The sequence below is a fragment of the Chiloscyllium plagiosum genome, unplaced genomic scaffold (assembly GCF_037043375.1).
Source record: "Chiloscyllium plagiosum isolate Xiang-an unplaced genomic scaffold, Cpla_swu_hap1 HiC_scaffold_35, whole genome shotgun sequence".
NCBI classification, from domain to species: Eukaryota; Metazoa; Chordata; class Chondrichthyes; order Orectolobiformes; family Hemiscylliidae; genus Chiloscyllium; species Chiloscyllium plagiosum.
The window spans coordinates 18,402,563-18,415,290 of NW_028270173.1; the positions used below are offsets into that span (position 1 = coordinate 18,402,563).

General features: G+C 47.5%; 2 non-coding genes across 2 annotated transcripts; both read left to right on the forward strand.

Moving 5' to 3' along the window:
* Positions 1 to 10,203: 10,203 nt before the first annotated feature.
* On the forward strand, positions 10,204 to 10,275 carry trnad-guc (transfer RNA aspartic acid (anticodon GUC)). The gene has a single exon. It is a non-coding gene; the product is annotated as a tRNA-Asp (tRNA).
* Positions 10,276 to 11,898: 1,623 nt separating this feature from the next.
* trnad-guc (transfer RNA aspartic acid (anticodon GUC)) lies at positions 11,899 to 11,970 on the forward strand. Its single transcript has one exon. It is a non-coding gene; the product is annotated as a tRNA-Asp (tRNA).
* The last annotated feature ends 758 nt before the right edge of the window (positions 11,971 to 12,728 follow it).

Sequence of the window (12,728 nt, forward strand, 5' to 3'; positions counted from 1 at the left end):
CATAAGAACATTCTATCTAATACCAATGAAACAGAGGGTGACGCCGTCCAATCCTCGGTAGTATAGTGGTTAGTATCCCCGCCTGTCACGCGAGTGACCGGGGTTCAGTTCCCCGCTGGGGAGTCGGTGGCATTTTGAGGGGTCAGCTCCATTTCTCAACCCCGGAGTGCCGTATTCAAGTCCCGTTTGCTCCAAAGGTGTGCATTCACATGTCCGAGCAGTCTGCTCTTGTAAACCATCTGACCAACAAACAAAACCGAAAATTGTCACAATTCTGCTCTCCCTGGCAAACTTACACTTTCATCTATCCAGGCACCCATTCGAGACTTCCTGCTTTTTGACGACAAATGAAAAATGCCGTCCTGAAGAATGGTCACTGGACCAGAAACGTTGACTGCGTTCTTCCCCCACTCTCACCCCCACACCAGATGCTGACTTTCTCCAGCAATTTCTGTTTCCCATTCTGATTTTCTTGTTACTTCGTCCCGTCAGTGGGCATATAACTCCCGCGCAAACGGAGTGCAAATGAAAACCTTTAAGCAACCGGTAGCGACAAATGAATGTGAGGTTTTTTTACACCCTCCCTCACATCAAAAAGGGGTCAGTCCCCCTCAGAGATTGGACCCGATCCTGCGATTAAGGTGATGCAACACCATCCCCTGCTGCTGGCAGACTGTACTACACCCACAGTGGAAAGTCAAAGTCATCTGAGAAGCATTTTCGTCTGCTCTTCTCGATAGAAGGACAAAGCCCAGTGGCTGGGTTAACATGTAGGTCAACACAGAGGCAAGGTTGAGAAAGCAGAACCTTCACTGTGGTCTGCTGCACGTGCAGGAACTGAACCTACACTGTTGGCATCATAGAATCACCACAGTGTGGAAGCAGGCCATTCAGACGGACAAGTCCACACCGACCCTTCTGAAGAGAAACCCATGCAGATCCACGTTCAGTCATGATGATATTGAATGGTGGTGCTGTCTTGAAGGGCTGAATGGCACAAGTGAGGACTGCAGTTGCTGGAAATCAGAGTCTCGATTAGAGTGGTGCTGGAAAAGCAACGCAAGTCAGACAGCATCCTGATTTTCCTGCTCCTCGGATTCTGCCTGAATTGAAGGGCTGAATGGCCTACCCCTGCACTTATTTTCTATGTTTCGATGTTAAATGCATGGCTCAGAGATTGACGTGAGTTGGAAGTAACCCTGCGATTAACTGTTCATCCTCATGATTTTATAAACATCAAGAAATTGTTGGCAAAGTGTTTCGACGTTGACAGTGGAGCTGATGCAGCGTACAGTAAAGTCACCACCGTCCTCCAGGAGCACTGCTCTCTGATGAGGGAGCGATCGATGGGTGGTAGTTGAACCTGAGGGGATGAGCTTGAAAAGGGGAATCTTTCATGCTGAGTCCATTTGGCTGTGGGAATTGAAGCCAGGCTGTTGGATTTGTGTTGTATTACAGGCCAGCGTGTGAACCAGTTTGTAGGAGGCAGGTAATGAGAGCGCGTGGATCAGCAGTGGACGAAGTTGAACACAGATGGTTGGACACAACGAAATGGCTGTTTTACAGCAGCAGCGGATTACTTTACAGATAGATATTCAAACATGAAAACAACAATAACTAATATCTGAATCATCTCCACAGAGGTAGCAGAATGATCTAAAGAAGAATTCAAATTGACAACAAATCAAAATTTCACATAAGAACATTCTGTCTAATACCAATGAAACAGAGGGCGATGCCGTCCAATCCTCGGTAGTATAGTGCTTAGTATCCCCGCCTGTCACGCGGGAGACCGGGGTTCAATTCCCCGCCGGGGCGTCGGTGGCATTTTGAGGGGTCAGCTCCATATCTCAACCCCGCAGTGCCGTATTCAAGTCCCGTTTGCTCCAAAGGTGTGCATTCACATGTCCGAGCAGTCTGCTCTTGTAAACAATCTGACCAACAAACAAAACCGAAAATTGTCTCAATTCTGCTCTCCCTGGCAAACTTACACTTTCATCTATCCAGGCACCCATTCGAGACTTCCTGCTTTTTGACGACAAATGAAAAATGCCGTCCTGAAGAATGGTCACTGGACCAGAAACGTTGACTGCGTTCTTCCCCCACTCTCACCCCCACTCCAGATGCTGACTTTCTCCAGCAATTTCTGTTTCCCATTCTGATTTTCTTGTTACTTCGTCCCGTCAGTGGGCATATAACTCCCGCGCAAACGGAGTGCAAATGAAAACCTTTAAGCTACCGGTAGCAACAAATGAATGTGAGGTTTTTTTACACCCTCCCTCACATCAAAAAGGGGTCAGTCCCCCTCAGAGATTGGACCCGATCCTGCGATTAAGGTGATGCAACACCATCCCCTGCTGCTGGCAGACTGTACTACACCCATAGTGGAAAGTCAAAGTCATCTGAGAAGCATTTTTGTCTGCTCTTCTCGATAGAAGGACAAAGCCCAGTGGCTGGGTTAACATGTAGGTCAACACAGAGGCAAGGTTGAGAAAGCAGAACCTTCACTGTGGTCTGCTGCACGTGCAGGAACTGAACCTACACTGTTGGCATCATAGAATCACCACAGTGTGGAAGCAGGCCATTCAGACGGACAAGTCCACACCGACCCTTCTGAAGAGAAACCCATGCAGATCCACGTTCAGTCATGATGATATTGAATGGTGGTGCTGTCTTGAAGGGCTGAATGGCACAAGTGAGGACTGCAGTTGCTGGAAATCAGAGTCTCGATTAGAGTGGTGCTGGAAAAGCAACGCAAGTCAGACAGCATCCTGATTTTCCTGCTCCTCGGATTCTACCTGAATTGAAGGGCTGAATGGCCTACCCCTGCACTTATTTTCTATGTTTCGATGTTAAATGCATGGCTCAGAGATTGACGTGAGTTGGAAGTAACCCTGCGATTAACTGTTCATCCTCATGATTTTATAAACATCAAGAAATTGTTGGCAAAGTGTTTCGACGTTGACAGTGGAGCTGATGCAGCGTACAGTAAAGTCACCACCGTCCTCCAGGAGCACTGCTCTCTGATGAGGGAGCGATCGATGGGTGATAGTTGAACCTGAGGGGATGAGCTTGAAAAGGGGAATCTTTCATGCTGAGTCCATTTGGCTGTGGGAATTGAAGCCAGGCTGTTGGATTTGTGTTGTATTACAGGCCAGCGTGTGAACCAGTTTGTAGGAGGCAGGTAATGAGAGCGCGTGGATCAGCAGTGGACGAAGTTGAACACAGATGGTAGGACACAACGAAATGGCTGTTTTACAGCAGCAGCGGATTACTTTACAGATAGATATTCAAACATGAAAACAACAATAACTAATATCTGAATCATCTCCACAGAGGTAGCAGAATGATCTAAAGAAGAATTCAAATTGACAACAAATCAAAATTTCACATAAGAACATTCTATCTAATACCAATGAAACAGAGAGCGATGCCGTCCAATCCTCGGTAGGATAGTGGTTAGTGTCCCCGCCTGTCACGCGGGTGACCGGGGTTCGATTCCCCGCCGGGGAGTCGGTGGCATTTTGAGGGGTCAGCTCCATATCTCCACCCCGCAGTGCCGTATTCAAGTCCCGTTTGCTCCAAAGGTGTGCATTCACATGTCCGAGCAGTCTGCTCTTGTAAACAATCTGACCAACAAACAAAACCGAAAATTGTCGCAATTCTGCTCTCCCTGGCAAACTTACACTTTCATCTATCCAGGCACCCATTCGAGACTTCCTGCTTTTTGACGACAAATGAAAAATGCCGTCCTGAAGAATGGTCACTGGACCAGAAACGTTGACTGCGTTCTTCCCCCACTCTCACCCCCACTCCAGATGCTGACTTTCTCCAGCAATTTCTGTTTCCCATTCTGATTTTCTTGTGACTTCGTCCCGTCAGTGGGCATATAACTCCCGCGCAAACGGAGTGCAAATGAAAACCTTTAAGCAACCGGTAGCGACAAATGAATGTGAGGTTTTTTTACACCCTCCCTCACATCAAAAAGGGGTCAGTCCCCCTCAGAGATTGGACCCGATCCTGCGATTAAGGTGATGCAACACCATCCCCTGCTGCTGGCAGACTGTACTACACCCACAGTGGAAAGTCAAAGTCATCTGAGAAGCATTTTTGTCTGCTCTTCTCGATAGAAGGACAAAGCCCAGTGGCTGGGTTAACATGTAGGTCAACACAGAGGCAAGGTTGAGAAAGCAGAACCTTCACTGTGGTCTGCTGCACGTGCAGGAACTGAACCTACACTGTTGGCATCATAGAATCACCACAGTGTGGAAGCAGGCCATTCAGACGGACAAGTCCACACCGACCCTTCTGAAGAGAAACCCATGCAGATCCACGTTCAGTCATGATGATATTGAATGGTGGTGCTGTCTTGAAGGGCTGAATGGCACAAGTGAGGACTGCAGTTGCTGGAAATCAGAGTCTCGATTAGAGTGGTGCTGGAAAAGCAACGCAAGTCAGACAGCATCCTGATTTTCCTGCTCCTCGGATTCTGCCTGAATTGAAGGGCTGAATGGCCTACCCCTGCACTTATTTTCTATGTTTCGATGTTAAATGCATGGCTCAGAGATTGACGTGAGTTGGAAGTAACCCTGCGATTAACTGTTCATCCTCATGATTTTATAAACATCAAGAAATTGTTGGCAAAGTGTTTCGACGTTGACAGTGGAGCTGATGCAGCGTGCAGTAAAGTCACCACCGTCCTCCAGGAGCACTGCTCTCTGATGAGGGAGCGATCGATGGGTGGTAGTTGAACCTGAGGGGATGAGCTTGAAAAGGGGAATCTTTCATGCTGAGTCCATTTGGCTGTGGGAATTGAAGCCAGGCTGTTGGATTTGTGTTGTATTACAGGCCAGCGTGTGAACCAGTTTGTAGGAGGCAGGTAATGAGAGCGCGTGGATCAGCAGTGGACGAAGTTGAACACAGATGGTAGGACACAACGAAATGGCTGTTTTACAGCAGCAGCGGATTACTTTACAGATAGATATTCAAACATGAAAACAACAATAACTAATATCTGAATCATCTCCACAGAGGTAGCAGAATGATCTAAAGAAGAATTCAAATTGACAACAAATCAAAATTTCACATAAGAACATTCTATCTAATACCAATGAAACAGAGGGTGACGCCGTCCAATCCTCGGTAGTATAGTGGTTAGTATCCCCGCCTGTCACGCGGGTGACCGGGGTTCAGTTCCCCGCTGGGGAGTCGGTGGCATTTTGAGGGGTCAGCTCCATTTCTCAACCCCGGAGTGCCGTATTCAAGTCCCGTTTGCTCCAAAGGTGTGCATTCACATGTCCGAGCAGTCTGCTCTTGTAAACAATCTGACCAACAAACAAAACCGAAAATTGTCACAATTCTGCTCTCCCTGGCAAACTTACACTTTCATCTATCCAGGCACCCATTCGAGACTTCCTGCTTTTTGACGACAAATGAAAAATGCCGTCCTGAAGAATGGTCACTGGACCAGAAACGTTGACTGCGTTCTTCCCCCACTCTCACCCCCACACCAGATGCTGACTTTCTCCAGCAATTTCTGTTTCCCATTCTGATTTTCTTGTTACTTCGTCCCGTCAGTGGGCTTATAACTCCCGCGCAAACGGAGTGCAAATGAAAACCTTTAAGCAACCGGTAGCGACAAATGAATGTGAGGTTTTTTTACACCCTCCCTCACATCAAAAAGGGGTCAGTCCCCCTCAGAGATTGGACCCGATCCTGCGATTAAGGTGATGCAACACCATCCCCTGCTGCTGGCAGACTGTACTACACCCACAGTGGAAAGTCAAAGTCATCTGAGAAGCATTTTCGTCTGCTCTTCTCGATAGAAGGACAAAGCCCAGTGGCTGGGTTAACATGTAGGTCAACACAGAGGCAAGGTTGAGAAAGCAGAACCTTCACTGTGGTCTGCTGCACGTGCAGGAACTGAACCTACACTGTTGGCATCATAGAATCACCACAGTGTGGAAGCAGGCCATTCAGACGGACAAGTCCACACCGACCCTTCTGAAGAGAAACCCATGCAGATCCACGTTCAGTCATGATGATATTGAATGGTGGTGCTGTCTTGAAGGGCTGAATGGCACAAGTGAGGACTGCAGTTGCTGGAAATCAGAGTCTCGATTAGAGTGGTGCTGGAAAAGCAACGCAAGTCAGACAGCATCCTGATTTTCCTGCTCCTCGGATTCTGCCTGAATTGAAGGGCTGAATGGCCTACCCCTGCACTTATTTTCTATGTTTCGATGTTAAATGCATGGCTCAGAGATTGACGTGAGTTGGAAGTAACCCTGCGATTAACTGTTCATCCTCATGATTTTATAAACATCAAGAAATTGTTGGCAAAGTGTTTCGACGTTGACAGTGGAGCTGATGCAGCGTACAGTAAAGTCACCACCGTCCTCCAGGAGCACTGCTCTCTGATGAGGGAGCGATCGATGGGTGGTAGTTGAACCTGAGGGGATGAGCTTGAAAAGGGGAATCTTTCATGCTGAGTCCATTTGGCTGTGGGAATTGAAGCCAGGCTGTTGGATTTGTGTTGTATTACAGGCCAGCGTGTGAACCAGTTTGTAGGAGGCAGGTAATGAGAGCGCGTGGATCAGCAGTGGACGAAGTTGAACACAGATGGTTGGACACAACGAAATGGCTGTTTTACAGCAGCAGCGGATTACTTTACAGATAGATATTCAAACATGAAAACAACAATAACTAATATCTGAATCATCTCCACAGAGGTAGCAGAATGATCTAAAGAAGAATTCAAATTGACAACAAATCAAAATTTCACATAAGAACATTCTATCTAATACCAATGAAACAGAGGGCGATGCCGTCCAATCCTCGGTAGTATAGTGCTTAGTATCCCCGCCTGTCACGCGGGAGACCGGGGTTCAATTCCCCGCCGGGGCGTCGGTGGCATTTTGAGGGGTCAGCTCCATATCTCAACCCCGCAGTGCCGTATTCAAGTCCCGTTTGCTCCAAAGGTGTGCATTCACATGTCCGAGCAGTCTGCTCTTGTAAACAATCTGACCAACAAACAAAACCGAAAATTGTCTCAATTCTGCTCTCCCTGGCAAACTTACACTTTCACCCATTCGAGACTTCCTGCTTTTTGACGACAAATGAAAAATGCCGTCCTGAAGAATGGTCACTGGACCAGAAACGTTGACTGCGTTCTTCCCCCACTCTCACCCCCACTCCAGATGCTGACTTTCTCCAGCAATTTCTGTTTCCCATTCTGATTTTCTTGTTACTTCGTCCCGTCAGTGGGCATATAACTCCCGCGCAAACGGAGTGCAAATGAAAACCTTTAAGCAACCGGTAGCAACAAATGAATGTGAGGTTTTTTTACACCCTCCCTCACATCAAAAAGGGGTCAGTCCCCCTCAGAGATTGGACCCGATCCTGCGATTAAGGTGATGCAACACCATCCCCTGCTGCTGGCAGACTGTACTACACCCATAGTGGAAAGTCAAAGTCATCTGAGAAGCATTTTTGTCTGCTCTTCTCGATAGAAGGACAAAGCCCAGTGGCTGGGTAAACATGTAGGTCAACACAGAGGCAAGGTTGAGAAAGCAGAACCTTCACTGTGGTCTGCTGCACGTGCAGGAACTGAACCGACACTGTTGGCATCATAGAATCACCACAGTGTGGAAGCAGGCCATTCAGACGGACAAGTCCACACCGACCCTTCTGAAGAGAAACCCATGCAGATCCACGTTCAGTCATGATGATATTGAATGGTGGTGCTGTCTTGAAGGGCTGAATGGCACAAGTGAGGACTGCAGTTGCTGGAAATCAGCGTCTCGATTAGAGTGGTGCTGGAAAAGCAACGCAAGTCAGACAGCATCCTGATTTTCCTGCTCCTCGGATTCTGCCTGAATTGAAGGGCTGAATGGCCTACCCCTGCACTTATTTTCTATGTTTCGATGTTAAATGCATGGCTCAGAGATTGACGTGAGTTGGAAGTAACCCTGCGATTAACTGTTCATCCTCATGATTTTATAAACATCAAGAAATTGTTGGCAAAGTGTTTCGACGTTGACAGTGGAGCTGATGCAGCGTACAGTAAAGTCACCACCGTCCTCCAGGAGCACTGCTCTCTGATGAGGGAGCGATCGATGGGTGGTAGTTGAACCTGAGGGGATGAGCTTGAAAAGGGGAATCTTTCATGCTGAGTCCATTTGGCTGTGGGAATTGAAGCCAGGCTGTTGGATTTGTGTTGTATTACAGGCCAGTGTGTGAACCAGTTTGTAGGAGGCAGGTAATGAGAGCGCGTGGATCAGCAGTGGACGAAGTTGAACACAGATGGTAGGACACAACGAAATGGCTGTTTTACAGCAGCAGCGGATTACTTTACAGATAGATATTCAAACATGAAAACAACAATAACTAATATCTGAATCATCTCCACAGAGGTAGCAGAATGATCTAAAGAAGAATTCAAATTGACAACAAATCAAAATTTCACATAAGAACATTCTATCTAATACCAATGAAACAGAAGGCGACGCCGTCCAGTCCTCGGTAGTATAGTGGTTAGTATCCGGGCCTGTCACGCGGGAGACCGGGGTTCAATTCCCCGCCGGGGAGTCGGTGGCATTTTGAGGGGTCAGCTCCATATCTCAACCCCGCAGTACCGTATTTAAGTCCCGTTTGCTCCAAAGGTGTGCATTCACATGTCCGAGCAGTCTGCTCTTGTAAACAATCTGACCAACAAACAAAACCGAAAATTGACTCAATTCTGCTCTCCCTGGCAAACTTACACTTTCATCTATCCAGGCACCCATTCGAGACTTCCTGCTTTTTGACGACAAATGAAAAATGCCGTCCTGAAGAATGGTCACTGGACCAGAAACGTTGACTGCGTTCTTCCCCCACTCTCACCCCCAGTCCAGATGCTGACTTTCTCCAGCAATTTCTGTTTCCCATTCTGATTTTCTTGTTACTTCGTCCCGTCAGTGGGCATATAACTCCCGCGCAAACGGAGTGCAAATGAAAACCTTTAAGCAACCGGTAGCGACAAATGAATGTGAGGTTTTTTTACACCCTCCCTCACATCAAAAAGGGGTCAGTCCCCCTCAGAGATTGGACCCGATCCTGCGATTAAGGTGATGCAACACCATCCCCTGCTGCTGGCAGACTGTACTACACCCACAGTGGAAAGTCATCTGAGAAGCATTTTTGTCTGCTCTTCTCGATAGAAGGACAAAGCCCAGTGGCTGGGTAAACATGTAGGTCAACACAGAGGCAAGGTTGAGAAAGCAGAACCTTCACTGTGGTCTGCTGCACGTGCAGGAACTGAACCTACACTGTTGGCATCATAGAATCACCACAGTGTGGAAGCAGGCCATTCAGACGGACAAGTCCACACCGACCCTTCTGAAGAGAAACCCATGCAGATCCACGTTCAGTCATGATGATATTGAATGGTGGTGCTGTCTTGAAGGGCTGAATGGCACAAGTGAGGACTGCAGTTGCTGGAAATCAGAGTCTCGATTAGAGTGGTGCTGGAAAAGCAACGCAAGTCAGACAGCATCCTGATTTTCCTGCTCCTCGGATTCTGCCTGAATTGAAGGGCTGAATGGCCTACCCCTGCACTTATTTTCTATGTTTCGATGTTAAATGCATGGCTCAGAGATTGACGTGAGTTGGAAGTAACCCTGCGATTAACTGTTCATCCTCATGATTTTATAAACATCAAGAAATTGTTGGCAAAGTGTTTCGACGTTGACAGTGGAGCTGATGCAGCGTACAGTAAAGTCACCACCGTCCTCCAGGAGCACTGCTCTCTGATGAGGGAGCGATCGATGGGTGGTAGTTGAACCTGAGGGGATGAGCTTGAAAAGGGGAATCTTTCATGCTGAGTCCATTTGGCTGTGGGAATTGAAGCCAGGCTGTTGGATTTGTGTTGTATTACAGGCCAGCGTGTGAACCAGTTTGTAGGAGGCAGGTAATGAGAGCGCGTGGATCAGCAGTGGACGAAGTTGAACACAGATGGTAGGACACAACGAAATGGCTGTTTTACAGCAGCAGCGGATTACTTTACAGATAGATATTCAAACATGAAAACAACAATAACTAATATCTGAATCATCTCCACAGAGGTAGCAGAATGATCTAAAGAAGAATTCAAATTGACAACAAATCAAAATTCCACATAAGAACATTCTATCTAATACCAATGAAACAGAGGGCAACGCCGTCCAATCCTCGGTAGTATAGTGGTTAGTATCCCCGCCTGTCACGCGGGAGACCGGGGTTCAATTCCCCGCCGGGGAGTCGGTGGCATTTTGAGGGGTCAGCTCCATATCTCAACCCCGCAGTGCCGTATTCAAGTCCCGTTTGCTCCAAAGGTGTGCATTCACATGTCCGAGCAGTCTGCTCTTGTAAACAATCTGACCAACAAACAAAACCGAAAATTGTCTCAATTCTGCTCTCCCTGGCAAACTTGCACTTTCATCTATCCAGGCACCCATTCGAGACTTCCTGCTTTTTGACGACAAATGAAAAATGCCGTCCTGAAGAATGGTCACTGGACCAGAAACGTTGACTGCGTTCTTCCCCCACTCTCACCCCCACTCCAGATGCTGACTTTCTCCAGCAATTTCTGTTTCCCATTCTGATTTTCTTGTTACTTCGTCCCGTCAGTGGGCATATAACTCCCGCGCAAACGGAGTGCAAATGAAAACCTTTTAGCAACCGGTAGCGACAAATGAATGTGAGGTTTTTTTACACCCTCCCTCACATCAAAAAGGGGTCAGTCCCCCTCAGAGATTGGACCCGATCCTGCGATTAAGGTGATGCAACACCATCCCCTGCTGCTGGCAGACTGTACTACACCCACAGTGGAAAGTCAAAGTCATCTGAGAAGCATTTTTGTCTGCTCTTCTCGATAGAAGGACAAAGCCCAGTGGCTTGGTTAACATGTAGGTCAACACAGAGGCAAGGTTGAGAAAGCAGAACCTTCACTGTGGTCTGCTGCACGTGCAGGAACTGAACCTACACTGTTGGCATCATAGAATCACCACAGTGTGGAAGCAGGCCATTCAGACGGACAAGTCCACACCGACCCTTCTGAAGAGAAACCCATGCAGATCCACGTTCAGTCATGATGATATTGAATGGTGGTGCTGTCTTGAAGGGCTGAATGGCACAAGTGAGGACTGCAGTTGCTGGAAATCAGAGTCTCGATTAGAGTGGTGCTGGAAAAGCAACGCAAGTCAGACAGCATCCTGATTTTCCTGCTCCTCGGATTCTGCCTGAATTGAAGGGCTGAATGGCCTACCCCTGCACTTATTTTCTATGTTTCGATGTTAAATGCATGGCTCAGAGATTGACGTGAGTTGGAAGTAACCCTGCGATTAACTGTTCATCCTCATGATTTTATAAACATCAAGAAATTGTTGGCAAAGTGTTTCGACGTTGACAGTGGAGCTGATGCAGCGTACAGTAAAGTCACCACCGTCCTCCAGGAGCACTGCTCTCTGATGAGGGAGCGATCGATGGGTGGTAGTTGAACCTGAGGGGATGAGCTTGAAAAGGGGAATCTTTCATGCTGAGTCCATTTGGCTGTGGGAATTGAAGCCAGGCTGTTGGATTTGTGTTGTATTACAGGCCAGCGTGTGAACCAGTTTGTAGGAGGCAGGTAATGAGAGCGCGTGGATCAGCAGTGGACGAAGTTGAACACAGATGGTAGGACACAACGAAATGGCTGTTTTACAGCAGCAGCGGATTACTTTACAGATAGATATTCAAACATGAAAACAACAATAACTAATATCTGAATCATCTCCACAGAGGTAGCAGAATGATCTAAAGAAGAATTCAAATTGACAACAAATCAAAATTCCACATAAGAACATTCTATCTAATACCAATGAAACAGAGGGCAACGCCGTCCAATCCTCGGTAGTATAGTGGTTAGTATCCCCGCCTGTCACGCGGGAGACCGGGGTTCAATTCCCCGCCGGGGAGTCGGTGGCATTTTGAGGGGTCAGCTCCATATCTCAACCCCGCAGTGCCGTATTCAAGTCCCGTTTGCTCCAAAGGTGTGCATTCACATGTCCGAGCAGTCTGCTCTTGTAAACAATCTGACCAACAAACAAAACCGAAAATTGTCTCAATTCTGCTCTCCCTGGCAAACTTACACTTTCATCTATCCAGGCACCCATTCGAGACTTCCTGCTTTTTGACGACAAATGAAAAATGCCGTCCTGAAGAATGGTCACTGGACCAGAAACGTTGACTGCGTTCTTCCCCCACTCTCACCCCCACTCCAGATGCTGACTTTCTCCAGCAATTTCTGTTTCCCATTCTGATTTTCTTGTTACTTCGTCCCGTCAGTGGGCATATAACTCCCGCGCAAACGGAGTGCAAATGAAAACCTTTAAGCAACCGGTAGCGACAAATGAATGTGAGGTTTTTTTACACCCTCCCTCACATCAAAAAGGGGTCAGTCCCCCTCAGAGATTGGACCCGATCCTGCGATTAAGGTGATGCAACACCATCCCCTGCTGCTGGCAGACTGTACTACACCCACAGTGGAAAGTCAAAGTCATCTGAGAAGCATTTTTGTCTGCTCTTCTCGATAGAAGGACAAAGCCCAGTGGCTGGGTTAACATGTAGGTCAACACAGAGGCAAGGTTGAGAAAGCAGAACCTTCACTGTGGTCTGCTGCACGTGCAGGAACTGAACCTACACTGTTGGCATCATAGAATCACCACAGTGTGGAA